The sequence below is a fragment of the Hordeum vulgare genome, chromosome 3H, assembly GCF_904849725.1.
Source record: "Hordeum vulgare subsp. vulgare chromosome 3H, MorexV3_pseudomolecules_assembly, whole genome shotgun sequence".
NCBI classification, from domain to species: Eukaryota; Viridiplantae; Streptophyta; class Magnoliopsida; order Poales; family Poaceae; genus Hordeum; species Hordeum vulgare.
Window position 1 is genome coordinate 610030120 of NC_058520.1, and position 17256 is coordinate 610047375.

Genomic DNA, 17256 nt, shown 5'->3' on the forward strand with positions numbered 1-17256 from the left:
GCATTTGGTAAATTGTGTCTTCTCCTTCTGATGAGTTGCATCCTCTGCCTTGTCAGCCATGCTCTTCAAGCATATGTTATGTACTCTTGAAATTTGTGGTATATGTTCCTAAGATGCCCCGATGGGTTGAACATGTGCCTTCCTTAATCAATATGACGTGAAGAGTTTTCACAAGTCTTTCTCTTCTGGTGTTTTGCCAAATGTTCTTTCAAAGCTACAACTTGATCAAAGGCGAGGAATAAATGGCAGGTGATGCATTGATGAAGTGGGAGTCGACCTTGAACTTTGTGTTCATGCCCATGGAAACGACGTTGATCCTATCATAGAAACTTCTCGTATAAATAATCAATTCATTCTGTAGTTTAAATATGGGATCTGTGATCTTATCCTTTGCAGTCGTGGTTCCGACCATGTTGTCGTACCTTGATTTCATTCTCGGACGAGTTAAAGTACTTGTCTTCTTTAGATCGACACGCCGGTCCAAACCGTAAGGTTGATCTACCTCCGAGTATTATTCCTTGTAGCTCGAGGATATCGCGGAGCTATGGAACTTCTTGTGAGCTCCTTATCAACTATGATATCTTTCTTAATTCCAGTTGCCTCGTGTTTGAGTTGTTGGACACGTGAGTACATCGATAACTGAATCGAGTACGCATTACGATTCAACAATTTTTAGTAATCTTCCTTGTTTACGAGTTTGTACTTGATCGTGTCATTCCAAGCTGTTAAGTTGCACCATCATTGTCATGTTGGACCTTGACCATGCTGTCTGTGTCCTCCATCTCTGGAGCACATTTGCAACGGTGCGTTAAGCTCACCTCGAGCTTTTCCACATCGTATTGGTTGTTTTGAAAGGCAATTTTTATTCTGAGTTAGCAGTCTTGTCTGTTGTTCCGAGAACCTCTCGCTTCACCATTCCCTTGCTTGATGTCGTTGCTGATCGATTACATCTTCGTGAAGCTTCTCGACAAATGTGTCATGATCATCATCAACTTCTCGAGCTCTTACAGGGCATCGATCGGAGGCATGATGAGAAATACCATCGTTGCCCCTCGATGATCTGTGTTATCATCGACAAACCTTATTGCATTCCTTCCAACACAAACTTGATCACGTTTTGTGTTGTCCTTAGAGTTCCTTGCCAATTGAGCTTATGTCACCTTCTACCTTGGGGTATTACTATCCTTTCTGTCAAGAATGTTGTGAGCATCATTGCACCTCTTAAGAATCCTTGACATAGTAATACCTCTCACCATCACCATTGATTTCTTGGTCCCAAGTTGTTTCTAACCGGTATACCGACAAGTGAACTCTGATGTGTGATTCCAATACTTTTGTCAACCCTATCACCTTGAGGTTAATAACTGATTGTTTCCTCCTTAGTGTGTTGGGTGTTGACTCATCATTTTAGCATTGGTCGTGCTACTCACTAAGTATTTCCGAGTGCACCCTTTTACCAATGTTTAATTGTTGTTGTTCCCTCGAGCATACGACATTATACCATTTGATTTGACAAATGCTATCTCTTTGATATTATAATTTTGGCTGTCAAAATTTTGAGGGATTGTTGTTGAGCACATCGGCCACACCCTCAACTTCTCTATGTTCCACGATGAAGCTCTTGAAATCATTACCCTTGTGCCTAGCTCATGAAGAATATGTGGATAGTAGAAGTGTATTTTCCCAAAGTTCACGTGCACTCTTTCCACCGTGAATACGTGAAAGTTTTGTTTCGCTTCCTCTTGGGAAATACCAAATCATTCAAGCACGAGCGAAGTGTTGTATGATTCGAAGATTTGCTATCTTCACCCCATATAATTTCTCTTAGCACCCCAAGCCACTGACTGATTTGATCAAGAAAAAGAAGTTCCTTCCTAAGAATTAATCCAGCTCACACAAGGGCCTTGATATCCTCGATGATGGTTTTCAAACCAGATATCAGGTGCATTTTGTTGTAAGAGTTCTATGTGTGCACGAATGTCTTGTCATTGTGTTCATGTGTCTTGCAATCGAACTCATGATTCATGAATTGCTTGTGTAGCTCATATCATGAGAATCTTGCATCTTCATCTTTCTTCTCAGGCATCTTGAGTTTGAGGTACCGTAAGACCAATCAGATCTGAATCTCGGGCAGATATGATGGTTGGAACATTTTCCCAATAATTATAACTTTGGTATTTATGTAACCGGTATGGTGATGTCTTGTATGGAACACCGGGCCGAAGGACCTATTGTTGTAAATTCTTCCATATGAAAGATTTGTCATCTTCCATGCGAAAACTGTATGAATAATTTCATAAGTTATTCCTCATGAATCCTCTTTTTGTACCCATTGGTCCGGCCCTTACCTGATGACCATGTCGATGCTACCTCGAAGCATGAATGTGGTACTTCAATTGTCAACGGGAACATTGGAAGCGCAAGGCTAGATTGTTCCTGATCAATTATCCAGACCGCGTGGTATGGGTAAACATCATGATTCTTCTTAACTCTTTATCAAAATGGTTATGTACTGGATGACCTATCATGTATACCATACTCTATGTTTTCCTCGGGAATGGTATACTTTAATACTTGTGTGTGTGAATACATTTTTCCTTCCCATTGGCCTGTTTGACTTTTATTGTGGCATAACTTATCTAAGCAGTGTTAATTCCCTGTTTAGGTAAAATTCTTGGTGTACAACTCTGTCAGTAAGACCGTGTTACTATTGTGGGTAACGTTCTGGTAGCTGCCGGTGGACGAGAACCTTGCCTATCGGTCCGTCTCGTTTCAACGAGCAGTAAAATGGTTCTAGTCGTCCTCCGCCCTTGGTACCGATTTTGTTACCAACATAACTGACATGCTATCCTCTCACATGTCTTGCTACCAAGACCATGTAAGATGTCATCCCTCGGCCTACTCTCGGGCCACATGGTGGACCCATAACCCAAAGTTCCACAGGATTGAAACCTGACTCTCCTGTACATCTTTGATTCCCACGTATCCCTTATACTTGGCTTCGTATGAAATTCCCGAGCCACCGTTCAAAGTACCGATCACTCTGTGGTCCAGATGTAACCCAACATGTTGAAGATCAAGTCCGCATTATTGATGAGAATCTGAAGGATGCTCAGTCTCGTCAGAAGAGTCAGTATGACCGTTATCATCAAGATATGGTCTATCAACCTGGCGAAAAGGCTTATCTTCGTGTCACACCAATGAGAGGTGCACACCGTTTCGGAATCAAGGGCAAGTTAGCTCCTCGTTATATTGGTCCTTTCACTGTTCTCGAAAGGCGTGGAAGAGTGGCTTATCAATTGGCACTGCCGGCGAACCTTTCTCAGGTTCACGATGTCTTCCATGTTTCTCAGCTCCGTCGCTGCTTCAAGGACCCTATTCGAGCAGTGGATCACGGTATGCTTGAACTACAACAAGACCTCTCTTATAAAGAGCATCCGGTCCGCATTCTCGACCAAGCTGAACGTAAGACTCGTCGCAAGGTCACCAAGTTCCTTAAGGTGCAGTGGTCAAATCATTCTGAAGATGAAGCCACTTGGGAACGCGAGGATCATCTTCGTGATGAATACCCCGAGCTTTTTCCTTCTACCTCTTAATTCTCGGGACGAGAATTCTTGTTAGTAGGGGAGAATTGTGACATTCTCGACTTTTGCAACAGTAATTATTGTGATTAAGCTACAGTCATCACCCGCTAATGATGCCACGTCATCGAATTCCCATCTCAGACCCGCGTTGATTCGAGTCTGTCCGGATCCAAAAATTTGAAAACAAAAGAAAAGTATTTTATAAATTCATGTTAAATATCAAAAGAATATATATGTAAAAAGAAAGTATTAAGAAAATCATAGTGATAAAAGGAAGTATAAAAAAGTATTTAAAAAGAAAGTTAAATAATATATTAAATAATAAAAGATAGAAAAGAAATTAAAAAAAAAAGCAAAGCTAACCCCCCCCTGGCCGAGCTAGGCCAAGTGGCCTAGCTGGCCAGGCCCTCCCGCATCGCCCCCCCCACTCCCCTGAAACCCTAGGCAGCCACCACGCCAGCCCCTCCCACTGCCTCCTCCCGATTTCCCCCACCCCGCCGCCACCTCTCCCTCCCCTCTCGCAATCACCCCCCTTCCCACGAGAGTCCCCCACGCACCAGACCCCATCTCCCTCCCCCACGATCCTCCCTCCTCTTGGTCTCCCGTCTCTCCCTCCCAGATCCTCGCCGAGCTCACCCCCCCTGCGCTCCTCCCGCCGGCACCCTCCCCCTCCGGCTCTCTCCCTCCGTTCTCCACTCCGGCGGCCCCCATCTCGCCTTCCCTGCTCACCCCACGCCGGCGACCTCCCGTTCCCGTCGCCTCCTGCTCCCTCGCCGAGCACCCCCGTCGCTAGGGCCGCCCTCACTGGCCGCCTCTCCCCACCGGCCACGGCGGCCCTGCCTCGGCCTCCCTCCGCTCGCCCAGGCCGAAGCCCGCGCCGGCCGGCCCCTACACCGCGGTGCCCCTCCGGCGCCCTGACCCCCCATACGGCCGCATGCCTCCGGCCCGAGCCCCACCACTCCGGCGACGCCTCCGCTCCCCCTCGCGCTGGAACCGCACCGGGCCCATGCTGTACCCGCGTCGACCGCCTCCGTCGCCGGAACTTCACCACCGCCGGATCGGTCTGGCCGGACTGCAACACCACGTCGGCCATCGCCCTCCCTCGAGCCCGCTTTGCACCTCTACGGGCTCGGTGAGAACAACCCCTCTTCTCCTCTCTGCCCTCCGGATCCATTCCGACGAACGTCGCCGCATTCCGACGCCGTTAGGGTCGTGCAGGTGGAGATGAGGTTGTCACCTTCCTCCTCTCTGTTGAGAGAGGAGCAGTGAGAGTTGTATAGAGAGATGCAGAAGAGAGAAAGTTAATAATAAAATGCATATGTATGTATATAAAAAATCATGTATGTATGAATTTATGCATGTATATACGTATAATAGATATTACTAGATGTGTGAGTTTGTGTGTTGTGTATGTGTGTGTAGTGTTTGTGTGCTCGTTGTCCCGATGACATGCGGGCCTCATGTCCCTAAAGATAATAATAATAAAAATAATGTTAATGTTTTTATTAAATAAATAAATAGATATATTAGTTAAATTAATTAATTAGCAGAATGAGAGGATGACACGTGGGTTCCCCACTAAATTAATCTGATTAATTAATATTTAATCTTAATTAAAACTTGTGCCTATGACGTTCGGGACCCACTGGTCAGTTGACCAGTCAACTGCTGATGTCAGCATGACATCGTGATGATGTCATAATAGGATCTTATTAAAATAATTAAATCTGTTTTTAATTCTTAAATAATTAATAAAACTTTAAAAATTAATATTAAATAATCCGTAAGTCAGATCAAAATAATTTTAACATGAAAGTTGATCAGCAAAACGAGACGAACCCGGATACACGGCCCGTTCGTGTGTCACGCGTCCCTAGCATAGCAAATTTGGAACTTTTCCATCGTTTCCTGTATAACCAGTAGTAGCCCGAGACCCGGAAAATATCGTCAGATATTCTTCCGACCCGTCTATGACGGATGTTGCTGCGTTAGCTCATGTCTAGCCTGCATCTTGCCATGTCATGCTTTGTGTTGTATCGGTGCTATTATTTATTGTTTCTTCCCCCTCTTCTTACCGGTAGACCCCGAGACTGACGCTGCTGCTGGGTACATCTACGACCCTGCCGATCAGTCCTTTGCCGCAGAGCAGCAAGGCAAGCAAACCCCCCTTGATCATTCCTATATCGCCTATGTCTTTCTTCCTACTGCTTGCATTAGTATTTTGCTACTGTTGTAGCTAGCTCCTATATCTGATGCATAGCTTGTTTTTGATGAACTGCTACTTTCAGTCTTGTAACTTTAATATGCTTAGCATAGGTGGAGCAGTCATCCCCTCTGACCCCGTAGTTCAGTTGCCCCGCTTGTTTCAATTCTTGATCTCTGATCGACGAGCCAGACCCGACACAGCACATACACCCCCTTCGTTGTACGACGCTATAGGGATACTATCGGGTACCGAGGGTGACACCTCGCTAAGTACTCCTGATGATATCTCTGTAGTATAGTTAGTCGGTCGTGGTTATCGAGGGTGATTCCTCTTTCACCATTTCCGATGACGCCCCTGTCGTGCAACCCCTCAAGTGTGGGACCCCCGAGGGTGATTCCTCTAAGCCCACCTTGACGGGTACATTGTTCGGAATCCAACGAGGGTGATACCTCGGATCCCCCCCCCCGATGTTACAACCACACAGTTACTCGACCATGTTACTGGGATCTTTGGTGATTAGTGTAAGACGGGTGGATTCCCGTGAGACTGTGTTGCTGGCCTAATTAAAGTGTTAATGGATTTGGGTATTTGATCTGGGTTGGTCGGAGACCTTTTCGCACTAACCGGCTACGCGGGAAGAATTATGGGTACTCGGCGTCGCGGTATCAGCCGAAGCTTTTCAGATGTCAACAATGTAGCGGCGCGCGCCCGAGTGGTCCGGAGATGCATCGCGCTTGTGATTAAGGGATGCTAGGACTGACGTCGGCCGCCCACGCCACGTGCAGGAGCGTGAAGGGGAACTGGGCCCATGAACCCTTTGCGCTTAGGATTTAGACCGGCGGGCTGGCCTCTCTGATTAGTCTTAGGTGGGGTTGCGACGTGTCGATATTCCGAGGCCGGGCAGGACCCAGAAAAGTATGTCCGGCCAGAGTGTTATCGAGTGTGACGGGACATGTGGTGCACCCCTGCAGGGATGAAAATTAACTATTCGGATAGCCGTGTCCACGGTTACAGGACGACTTGGAGTTGTGCCCCGATCTTTTACAACTACAATTGTTACTTAATTGGAATTAGTTTGCCTCGGGATTGCTTCCTCGCAGGGAGTCGAGGGAGGATCTTTAGGCGTGACCTCACTTTAATATTGCTGTAACAATATGACTATTAATGTTTTACCCCCTGTTCTACTCTCGTCTTTTGCTGCAAGACCCTGAAGATGCTAGTCTTCGATAGGACTAGACCTTCTCTCTCTATTCTCGCATTGCTGCCGTCAGTCCACATATAACCCCCTTCTTTGATACTGATGCATATTTAGAATAGTTCTGATGTAAGACTTGCGAGTACTTTGGATGAGTACTCACCGCTGCTTTGCTCCCCCCTTGTCCCCTTGATCCGTTTGCTGCGACCAGATGTTGGAGCCCAGGAGATGGAGATCCCCGCCACCGACGACTGCTACCCCGACGGTGCCTACTACTACGTGGAGGTCGCTGATGATCAGGAGTAGTTAGGAGGTTCCCAGGCAGGAGGCCTCGCCTCGTTCGATCGTTGTATCTTTTGTGCTAGCCTTCTCTAAGGCACCCCATGTTTTATGTCTGTACTCAGATATTTGTTGCTTCCGCTGACTCGTGTGTTTATCGAGCTTTCGTATTCTAGCCCTCGAGGCCCCTGGCTTGTAATATGAAGCTGATGTTATTTTATTTATGTCTAGAGTTGTGTTGTGATATCTTCCCGTGAGTCCTTGGGTTTGATCGTACGCATTTGCGTGTATGTTTAGCGTACGATTAAATCGAGGGCGTCACAACCAACAACCCCATCTCCAACTCCTTCTCCTCGTTGCCGCCTAAGGCCATCACCAGCAACCCCATCTCCCCCCTCGACGCCGCCTAAGGCCACCACCAGGCGAGGCCCACGAGCTATACGATACCAGACCCATGAAGTTCTTTGGCTCCATGACGTCTTTCGTGGGGGTGGAGCAGTCAGGGTGCGTGCAGAACGGGCTAAGGGGTGGATTCAGCAATGTCTCAGCGGAGTAGCCACATGCTATGAAGCCTGCCGCGTCGAGTTCGACGACGCTAGTGTACAGATTGGCCATGCCGCCGGTGCCGAGAGGAGAGGTGAGGTCAGTGTCATGCATGTTCTTGATCACACAGCCCAGTGGGTAGGTCAAGAAGCCGAGGAGCAGATCCTCGGTGGCAGATTCGGGGCGGCTGTGCTCCCCTGGCCAAACCCGTGACTCCCGCTCGGCGCCTCGCCCCTCCACTTCCTCCGAAGGACGCCCGATGCGGCGCATCCTCGATTTGCATTATTATCCGGCTCACCCCGACGCCCCACCCCCACCTGCGCGTCGTCGGCGCCCCTTTCTCTCATCGCCCCGAGCCCCCACCCGCGCGTCGCCGGCGCCCCTTTCTCTCATCGCCCCGAGCCCCCACCCGCGCGTCGCCGGCGCCCCTTTCTCTCATCGCCCCGAGCCCCCACCTGCGCGTCGCCGGCGCCCCTTTCTCTCATCGCCCCGAGCCCCCACCTGCGCGTCGCCGGCGCCCCTTTCTCTCATCGCCCCGAGCCCCCACCTGCGCGTCGTCGGCGCCCCTTTCCCTTCCTCTCGAATTCGTTCCTCAGTTGATTTCCATCAGACGAAAAGTTGTTCGCTCAAATCAGGAGTGCGGATTGAATACCTAATACAATAGGGGCTTTTTTGTAAAATGACCACGACGGACCGCGCGACGGATGACGGAAGCACTCCGTGCTTTATTATTAGGGAAAGATTAGAGAGAAAATAACTCGGTTTGCATCCAAACCGTGAGTACTTTTCCTGTACGAGCCCAGCTCCGTCCATATATATATCGAGGTCCACCGAGCACCGACGCGCCAGCTGCCTTGGATCCTTGACTGGAGCTGTGAGGTTTTTACTAGTACATCCGACCGTGACTCGCATCGCATCCCCTCCACCCCTACCGATGCGGTCTGCATGGCTGAACAGACGGTTGGCTGGCCGTAAGTGCATAGATCACGAGAAGAGACACCCCTATCTCTTGCACAACTCTTTCGTCAAAACAACTGTAACGCTCCCTGAGCTTGACGCCATCATCGGCAATGTCCCGGAGATCCGCAAGGTGTGCTTGTACGCTCGACTCCGGATGACTTCGTCGCCTTCATGACCAACAATATAAGAGGATGTTTCTTTACAGGGACTTTTTGTTCTAGGGACTAAAAAAAAGTCCCTTTTAGTCCCATGTGAAAAAAACAAAAGGAACTTTTAGGGCTTAAAATGAGGTATTTGGGACTAAAGGAAGAAGTCCCTATGGGGGGCTTTTTGAGACTTTTTTAACATCTTTTCCAACAGTGCCCCTACTTTTAACATCTATCTATATCTATATCTATACCTAATAATAAAGCGGCTATTGCTTCCGTCGGAAAACCCACCGCGGCATTTTTATAAAAAAGCCCCTGTAATTTTTGTTATTCAACCCACGCTCCATCATTTATCTGTAAGCAAAAGGAAAAACGATTCGCTACAAATATTATACCCGTACGCATCGCCTCCTCCCGTCGACCCTGGGTCACCCTGGCCTGTGCCCAGGCCGCCGCCACACCACTCGCCGCCGCGGCCAACCTCAAGTGCCATCGCTGCCGGTCTCAACCCCACCCGCCTTCGCGGACGTACCTCTCCCCGCTCACTGCCCCCGTTACGGCGCTCGAGCGCATCACATCGACCCTGGTCCACCCTGGCCTGTGCCCAGGCCGCTGCCACACCACTCGCCGTCGTGGCCGACCTCAACCGTCACTGTTGTCGATCTCAACCGCGACCCGTCTCCGCTGCCGTACCTCTGCCCGCTTGCTGCCCCCGTTTCGGCGCTCGAGCACAACTTCTAGATCAAATCAACGCGACAGCTACAGTGACTGGGGATGATGCGTCTGCTCGATGCAGAACGGCGGCGGCGTGCGGATAAGGTGCGACGGAGCGAAGTACTTGCAGGTGGAGGCGGGCCTCCATGGCTCACACGGGGAACTCCGAGGTTATGGCGCGGCAACGGCGACTCCTTATGGCCAGATAGAGGCGCCTAACCCTTGCTCCCCTCATCTTATCCCCTCCTCCAACAGGAACTCATCATCTGGTGAGATTCCCTCCCCATGCCTCCAACCGTGTGTCAAGCACCGACAAGAAATTTTGTTTTGTGGGGATTTATTTGCTGATGAATGAATGTATTGAATGTAAGATTGTATTGTTGTAGAGACAGAAAATGGAACACCACCTTCAGTTTGTCATCTGATCCCACATTCTTTACCCCATGAGTGAAATAATATAACAGTCCATTGATCAATTCATGTAGCCTCCTTATTTTGCTTTGCTTGTCCTGCTCAATTTCTCATCATGGTGGAATTAACAATGGACGGGTTGATTCCTTAATAAAATAGGATAGGACTGACTACATTAGTTAGTTAGCTTATTATTTTAATAAATCAAAATGATTATAAAAAAGATTAAAAGCGTGTGGTATTTTTTTTCTCCCGTTGCAACGCACGGGTCCTTTTGCTAGGGTCATTTAATAACTTCTAGTACATTACTAGCACTACTGAAATTCAGAAATTTGCTGTCTGGCAGACGGCAAAGGGGGGAACCACGGACGGCAAAGGCTTTGCCGTCGGTCAGCAGACGGCAAAGTAGACGACAAAAAAAATCCTATGAAGAGGTTCTTTGCCGTCTGCTTTTTTAAAGCGGACGACAAAGAATCTTTGCCATGAGGGGGCAGACGGCAAATTAAATGGGACGGCAGATACACCAACGGTCCCGTTAAGTGTTAACGGCAGGCCTTGATACGTCTCAAACGTATCTATAATTTTTGATGGTTTCATGCTGTTATCTTGTCAACTTTGGATGTTTTATATACCTTTTATATCTTTTTGGGGACTAACTTATTAATTCAGTGCCAAGTGTCAGTTCCTGTTTTTTCTGTGTTTTTGACCCTCTTCAGATATGATTTTGGAACGTAGTTCAAACGGAATAAAATCCCCGAAATAAATTTTTCCAGAATAGAAGAAGATCGGGGGACTTGAGGGCCAAGGCAGGAGGCCCACAGGGAGCCTACAAGCCCTGTTGCCGCGGCCAGGGGGCCCGCGGCGACCAGGCTTGTGGCCTCCCTGGCACTCCCCTGCCCTAGTTCTTTGGCCTATATATTCCCTAAAATTTCAGAAAAAATCAGGGCGTCCACGAAACCACTTTTCCGCCACTGCAAGCTTCCGTTTCCGCGAGATCTCATCTGGAGACCCTTCCCGGTGCCCTGCCGGAGGGGACTTTGGAGTTGGAGGGCTTCTACATCAACATCATCGCCTCTCCAATGACTTCAGACCTTCCGTTTCCGCGGGTCCGTGGTTAGTAGCTAGATGACTTCTTCTCTCTCTTGGATCTTTAATAAATTGTGTCCATGATCTTCATGGAGATCTATCCGATGTAATCCTCTTTGGCGGTGTGTTTGTCGAGATCCGATGAATTGTGGATTTGTGATTAGATTATCTTTAAATTATATTTGAGTCTTTGCTGATTTCTTATATGCATGATTTGATATCCTTGTAAGTCTCTCCGAGTCTTGGGTTTTGTTTGGGAACTAGATCTATGATTCTTGCAATGGGACAAGTGCTTGGTTTTGGGTTCATACCGTGCGGTGACCTTTATCAGTGACAGAAGGGGCAGCAAGGCACGCATCGTGTTGTTGCCATCAAGGGTAACAAGATGGGCTTTCATCATAGATTTGAGATTGTCCATCTACATCATGTCATCTTGCTTAAGGCGTTACTCTGTTCTTATGAACTCAATACACTAGATGCATGCTGGATAGCGGCCGGCGTGTGGAGTAATAGTAGTAGATGCAGAAAGTATCGGTCTACTTGTTTTGGACGTGATGTCTATAGATATGATCATTGCCATAGATAGCGTCATGACTTTGCGCGGTTCTATCAATTGCTCGACAGTAATTCGTTCACCCACTGTCTACTTGCTTTCATGAGAGAAGCCACTAGTGAACACTACGGCCCCCGGGTCTATTCACAACTATCGTCTCCACTTTTACTTTTACTTTGCTTTGTTTATTTTTTGCTTTCAGTTTTCACTTTGCAAACAATCTATAAGGGATTGACAACCCCTTCATAGCGTTGGGTGCAAGCTCTTTGTGTTTGTGCAGGTACTTGTGACTTGACGCGATCCTCCTACTAGATCGATACCTTGGTTCTTAAACTGAGGGAAATACTTACTACCGCAGTGCTACATCACCCTTTCCTCTTCAAGGGAACACCAATGCAAGGCTCCAAGGCCGCGGGGGAATCCTTTGCATATTTGCCAAGGAAGTCCCTGTAGGCGTAGCCAGCAGCAGAAGGATTCCTGGCGCCGTTGCCGGGGAAGGTCTTTTGTTGCCGTAGCAGAAGGATTTCTGGCGCCGTTGCCGGGGAGGAGAGATCAAGTCAAGATCTATCCAAATAAGTGTCACAAACTCATCTCTTGCATTTACCTTTTTTGCCAGTTGCCTCTCGTTTTCCTCTCCCCCACTTCACATTTGTCGTTTTCATTTGCCTTTCTCCTTTGCCGTTTTCATTTGCCTTTCTCCTTTGCCGTTTTCTTTTGCCTTTGCCATTTTCTTTTGCCTTTTGCCGTTTTCCTTTGCTAGTTTTCTTACTTGCTTGTGTTCTTGTTGGTTGTTGAAGTCATCATGGCTGAAAACACCAAACTTTGCGACTTCTCGAATACTAATAATAATGATTTTATTAGTACTCCGATTGCTCCCGCCACTAGTGCGGAATCATATGAAATCAACGCTGCCTTGCTGAGTCTTGTTATGAAAGAGCAATTATCTGGCCTTCCTAGTGAAGATGCCGCATCCCATCTCAATACCTTTATTGAGCATTGCGATATGCAAAACAAAAGAGATGTGGATAATGACGTGATTAAATTGAAGCTTTTTTCCTTTCTCGTTGCGAGGTCGCGCAAAAACTTGGTTTTCTTCTTTGCCAAAAATAGTATCAATTCTTGGGATAAGTGCAAAGATGCTTACATATCCAAGTATTTTCCGCCGGCTAAGATTGTCTCTCTCCGTAACGATATCATGAATTTCAAGCAACTTGATCATGAACACGTTGCACAATCTTGGAAGAGGATGAAGTGAATGATTAGAAATAATTGTCCCGCTCATGGCTTGAGTTTGTGGATGATTATACAAATCTTTTACGCTGGTTTTGAATTTTGCTTCTCGCAATATCTTGGACTCCGCCTCAGGTGGAACGATCATGGAAATCACGTTAGGAGAAGATACAAAACTCCTAGACAATATCATGACCAACTACTCTCAGTGGCACAACTCAACTCAGCCGCTGTTCGTCTAGCTGCCGATGTTCTCCAGCAGGTCAACTCATGCTTCGATCCTTCTCCACGCAGCCGCTGTTCGTCTAGCTGCTGCTTCTCGTCCTGCTGCTCCAGCCGCCGTTCCCGTCACTGGATCTCGCCCCCCCCCCCCCCGATCCCGATTTCGATCCCCAGGGTGCTGCTCTCGTTCCCTGCTGCGGAGCGCCGCCGGATCCACGGGTCCCTCCAGGGTGCTGCATCTCCTCCCGATCCCGATCCGGCTCGTCCCCTGCTGCGGATCAATCTCGTGCACGTCTGCAGGAGCTGGTCGGTGTAGCAGCAGATCATGGTGACGAGGATGGACAGCAGCCCCACGCCGGAGAGGGTGTTGAGGCCATTGAAGCATGTGCGCAGGGACGTCGCGCCGCCGGCATCCGATAAGCACTGCGCCTCGCGGTCGTGCGCCGCCGGCATTCGATAAGCACTGCGCCTCGTGGTCGTGCGCCGCCGGCATTCAATAAGCACTGCGCCTCGTGGTCGTGTGCCGCCGCGGGGTCGTCCTTGCCGTCCTGCAGGCCGTCGTGCGCGTGGAGGATTGGCTGCTCGAAGCCCGGTAGCTCGCCCGGCGAGTCGTGCGGCGCCGCTCCGCCAATGGCCATCTTATCCTACTACCTCCAGGTGACGCCTCCTCCGAAGTCTGAGTCTTGCTCCAGCCGCCGCTGCAGCCGGGGCACGCACGCGAACACGATGGATGGATCAGAGGCATAGAGCAGAGCAGAGCACAGGAGCATGTGGCTAGGGATGCTACTATCTATTGCGTTTCCTGTTGTGCATCGCTGGTAGTGCTACTATCAGCCACGTGGTGCTACTAGACACACCATGGATCTGGTTTCCGTAGTTCGTATGCCTGATTGATTCAGCTATCTGTCTTGATCCGCTTCTTGATCTCGTATAAAAAATAAAATCTTCATGTTTCTTCCGCTGCCTTCACCGTTAGTTTTTTCGCTGCCATCGCATCTTCATCTAGCATGTGTGTTTTTTCGCTGCGTCCATCAAATCCGTTTATATTTTGTGTTTCTCATGCCATGCGAGTCCATCATACCATTGTCCATCAGCCTTTTTTTTCGGTCCTGATCCTTTCTATACAACTTTTGTGGCCTATTTGTCCTTGTTGTTTTCTATAGGATTTCCTAGAATTCTTTTGCGTTGTCAATCTATGTTCATCGTGCCTTAACCGCCGAACTTCTTTCGCCATCGGTTGTCGTGGACTATGATTTTCTGCACAATGCTTTATTCTCTTGATGTGCCATTTTTTTTTTGACAACCCATCTTCTCTTTATACTTATGTTGTATCTTCAAATAATGCAGTGTCTTCCTCTGATGTGCCATCTCTTCGGTGTCTTCCTCTGATGTGTCATCTTCTTTTGACAACCCATCTACTCTTGATACTTCTCTTGTATCTTCAAGTGATGCGGTGTCTACCTCTGATGTGCCATCTCTTCGTTATCTCCTTCGGCAACTCGACAAGTTTTGAAGACTCTTCATGCTACGACGACACTCTCAAGACGCGGATTTGGATTATCATTTTTTTTAGTATTACACTTCTTCAAATGTAATGCTATTGCATACGCTTCGCATTTGAGGGGGTGTTAGGAAGCATTAATATTAGTCTAGGAATCCTTATTAGTCTATGTTTACTTTCCTTACAGCTCAAGTCATGTGTAATATATATATGTCCCTTGGGCCTTCAATAAAGATAAGTTGCTTTCCTAACAGTAGTAATAGCTCACCTTGAGGAAAAAGCCACAAATTGCAAGTTTTTTTTATGTCACCAAGAGTTCCCAATGACTGCTCGCCATGCGCACTTGAAACAGATTGATATACTTTAGCGTCCTGATCAAGAGAGAGAACGATCCTTTCAAGATTAGGGGCATCCAAATTAATGTCATCAAAGTCCCCATCAACATCTAGGTATTTCAGTTTATGAGCTTGAATGTTTAGACAGTTGATGCCCACAAAAGAAGTTAAACTCAAATGAACAAGTTCGGGGCAGAAGGAGATCAGATTTCGGATATCCATATCTGTGGAAGAGAAAATTTTCAAGCCTAGGTGAGTTTGGAACACCTGGGGCAAGCGGATGATGCATTTTTTCCAGGAATCGCCGATAGAAAAGAGACATGGGGTAACTTATACCTTGGTCCTGAGTTCAACTTGATTATAACTGATCTTGGTGATCTCCTTGACAGCACGAGCATCCACCTAGCGAACTCATCATGGTAATTTTTGTTACCTGAAATATGAAACTCTTGTGTAGTTCCCTTATGGAGTGATAGCACCATATCGACCAACGTTTCCATCGTGCAGAGATATTTTTGGCATATCAGTCCATGCATCCCTCCAAGTACTTGACAAGGTGCTGGTCCTAACTGCTTCTTCCACACTCAAACTGGAGAGGATGTCGCCCTTTATCTCTGGAGGCAGACTGCTAAGTACCCCCTCTGTAAACTAATATAAAAGCATTTAGATTACTATGGAGGGAGTATGTCTGAACTCGCAACAGATATGATATCTGTCCTGGCCTTTTTACAGGTACTCATTGCTTCAGAATCCAGATTAAACAGTCCTAGCATTTCCAGAAGACGGGGAGCCGAAATTAGTGTGCAGTGTACAACATATCACTAAAAATACAATACATGCAGAAATTAAAAGGTGCACTAAGTAAGTTGTTTGTTCATAGCAAAACAAAAAATAAGCAACAACCTAGGGATGGAGTTTAGGGAAACAAGCCGGGTATGCTTCTATGAAGAGAACAGAACTCGACTACTGCGTTGGTAAGCTGAAAAGCTTGATTATCTTTTGGCATGTGTTACAACTTACAACTACAAGACCCAAATTTGTGATCTTGAAGAGCAAACATGTCCCATGCTGCAAGTTGGAAAGGTTTTTTTTGTTGTTGAAATTTTCTTTGAACAGTTGTCAGGCTAAAAGGATCCGGAGCTTCCATTAATTTCTAGCGATAGCAATACAAAGCTTAGACCAGGACTCCAAAGGAAACAAAATTACAGCACAGACCTTGAAACTTGCATACAGGACCCTATCTTGAGAACAAGAGTTGCGATCAGGTCCAATTATCTGCTCCAGCAAAGATCATGTCCACCTTTGTCTTCGTCCATGGAAAACCAGCTCGGGGAAGATCTGGCCGCAGCTGGAAGGCGCCAGATCAAAGCTCTGACTTGAATCAGGCCAAACACCCCAAAGGCAAACCTAGACCTAGCCATACACCTAGACCTGAACCTACTATACAGAACAGAACCTGGCTTTCTTTCCCATGCTTGCTCACGGCGGCAGTGGCAGAGGAGGATGAGGGCGAAGGAGACGGGCGAGACTTTTCCTGGGCGACTCTCAACAGGGGCGGTGCATTTGCGGGGATGCATAATTCTGACGGGGGGGCTTTGGTTCTATTGGATACATGTGCGATCATTTGAAGAAGAGGTGACTAAAATTTGAAAAAAAGAAACTTCTGTTGCAGAATATAGATTGGACAAACAATATAGAGTACAGTATATAATTGAGAGGCTGTCAAGCTGGGTGAATGATCAAATGCCACGCTACTTCAGGACAAAGTCAATTTACCGCAGAACAGGCCCTCCCTTCTTATCCCAGACCTCAAATAATTCAGGAGCAACAACACATGTTAAAGAAAATGTGGATTTAGCAGTTTAACCATTTTTTTAGTTCCAACATTAACTGTAGGCATGATCCACAAGTACTGACTTAAAGCCATGATTATGTTTCGATTAACTTAAAGCCATGCGCTAAGTACAGGAGTAGGTTCCAACTGAAAATTAGCTAACATTTCTTAGCGACTGAAACACATAAAGCATCGTAAATAACCAGGTACTAAAGTGGAGTGAATTGTGAAAAACCACCACATTGAAGCGTGGTTTTGCAGAAAACAATCTTTTACAAAAAAATTACAGATAGCACTGATTTTTATTCTAACCATTTACAAAAAACACATAATCGTCTATTCGCCCTATTTAACCTCTATTATGATCGCACTAGTGGAAAACGGGCCTTTGGCCGGGACTCTTTAGTCCCGGCCTGCCTCTGGGCCGGGACTAAAGACCCGGCCACGTCGCCCC

General features: G+C 47.3%; 1 pseudogene; it reads right to left on the bottom strand.

Moving 5' to 3' along the window:
• Window positions 1-13779: 13779 nt before the first annotated feature.
• Window positions 13780-15708, bottom strand: LOC123442264 (annotated as a pseudogene).
• Window positions 15709-17256: the final 1548 nt, after the last annotated feature.